The sequence below is a fragment of the Notothenia rossii genome (genome assembly GCF_949606895.1).
Source record: "Notothenia rossii genome assembly, chromosome: 10".
Lineage (NCBI taxonomy): Eukaryota > Metazoa > Chordata > Actinopteri > Perciformes > Nototheniidae > Notothenia > Notothenia rossii.
In genome coordinates, this window is record NC_136908.1 from 11,726,815 (window position 1) to 11,729,052 (window position 2,238).

The following is a 2,238-nucleotide window of genomic DNA, read 5'->3' on the forward strand; positions in this document are numbered from 1 at the left end:
TACTTCTACTTCTTATTCTTGGTCTTCTTCTAATCTCAATCCCATTTTGTTTTTCTATTCCTTCTTCTTTTGTATTCACATTCTATATCCCATATTTGTTGCCACATTGCACTTTCCTTTTTCATTTTGCTTTGTGGCTCTTTCGAAAAACAGCTGGAATGAGAAACAAAAGGGAGGCATCTGAACCTATTACCCCCTTGAGGTTTCAGTTTAGGAAGAAACGCCTTTTTAATAAATATGCAATCTCCTTAAATCCATATGTGGTGTAGAAAGGCACTATGTACAAAGTAAAGTGTGATAATTCCCTGAATTTTTGCTTTTTTTGCTTTCTCGCTGGAGCTTAAACCAGGGGGAAACAGCTAGCATATATACAGCAGCTTGATGTGAAAAAACTCTGCAATTAAAACAACATATAGCATTTGTTTTGATTGTACATAACAATTCAGTGCTTTAGAGTTTAGATATATATATAAAACGTCAATATGTCCGTTCAATTTGGACAGCGCCAGGCTTTTTCTGCACTTAGGCCAAGCCATCTACACTAAATAACTGCTGGTAGCTTCATATGTTCTGTAATATCTGTATTAGTCTACCTTAAAAAATTGCTTCATTTGTTGCATCCCAGTAAATGTGCAGATAATAGTAAGAAATAAATACAGAGAGAAGAAAAAAAACATTAATTATTCTTTAGAGATATCTCATGCAACTGCAGGTGGCCAATCTTCCCCTAATGTTCCCCTTTAGTGCAGTTTTAAATGATCAGTGTCAAAGCCTTTAGTGTTCAATAATGAATATTTTCTGCACAGCTCAACAGATGCAGATCCGGACGGTTAATTAACGACATACAGCTTTCCTCAGATTTCAGCAGGTAAATTATGCTAATGTGTTTAATTACTTCTGACTTTGATTATATCACTGCAGGTATTATGGCCTTGCACCCTGCATTGAGCAAAAGAATGAGGTGTTTTGCTGAGACTGAGTGCTGGTTTTATAACAACAGTAAAGCCTAATGGATGAGACCCCTTGTTAAAACAACGTGTGGTCCCGACTCTCGAACTGACTCCCAGTCATTCCAGGGTTTACGTGGGGCAGTGGGACAGGTAGGGGCTCGTCTCACTCTCTCACACACATACACACACTTTTCCTTCTCTACAGCTTCGGTAGCTGACAAATTGAAGCTAGCAATCAACAAAAAGTCAACCCAATGCTGAATTTGATGCCCAGGATTTATTCATATCATCATTAAAAGGAATACAACAATCGTCTTTCTGTTTCTTCTTCTATTATTCCATCTTTCTCGTCTCTTTTGCACTCCAATCTTTCTCTTGCTTGTCTTTTTTTTGTGTCTGTAGAATAAACACACACATGCCACACACACTTCAGAGCTTCAGGGTGCGCCTGCTCTTCCCCTCTTCACCCAGTTCAGCTTGTTGACCAGATGATCTCCTGCAGCCAGTCACAATGCTGGGGAGGAGCCTGCATTTACAAAAAAAATAATCTTTTCTTTTTCCTTCTCTCCAGTCCTTCTTTGACTTTCTTTTTTTTCCTGCTCAAACCAGAACTTCATGATGACCGTAAAATCCTTCCACGTGTCCACTGCTGGGTTTGGATTAAGGAGAGGAGGAAGGGAACATGACTGGCTTTCATGCAGTTATTTTAGGTGCTCAGTGCTTTATATTGATTTAAATATGAAATTGGGATGCACACACACACACACACACACACACACACACACACACACACACACACACACACACACACACACACACACACACACACACACACACACACACACACACACACACACACACACACACACACACACACACACACACACACACACACACACACACACACACTCACTGCAACATGAAGGAGAAAGGATAAAAAAACACATCTTTCTGGCTAAAAATGTTAAAGAGTTGGGTGAAAGCAATACAAGATTAACGTCCTGACAAGTTTAAAAATGGAAAGGCGTGTGGCGCAGTGGATCGTGCGTTGGTGTTAGGATCAGGGGAGCACAGGTTCAAACCCCACTGCAGTCAGCATGTCGTTGTGTCCCTGGGCAATTTCAGCCCAAATTGCTCCTGTGGGGATTGCCCACAGTATTGAGAATGTAAGTGGCTTTGGATAAAAGTGTCTAACATGTAATGTAAAATAAGGTTTAGCTTACTATAGGAAACAAAAAAACTGATTGAAGAAAGGGTTTCATTGTGTCTTACAGAAATGGCAATCAAA

At 39.9% G+C, this 2,238-nt stretch overlaps 1 long non-coding RNA gene across 1 annotated transcript; it reads right to left on the reverse strand.

The window, feature by feature from the left end:
• Nucleotides 1-1,208: 1,208 nt before the first annotated feature.
• Nucleotides 1,209-2,238, reverse strand: LOC307022641. The gene is made up of 2 exons (XR_013803464.1): nt 2,174-2,238; nt 1,209-1,599 (listed from the first exon to the last, which is right to left on the reverse strand). It is a non-coding gene; the product is annotated as an uncharacterized lncRNA (long non-coding RNA).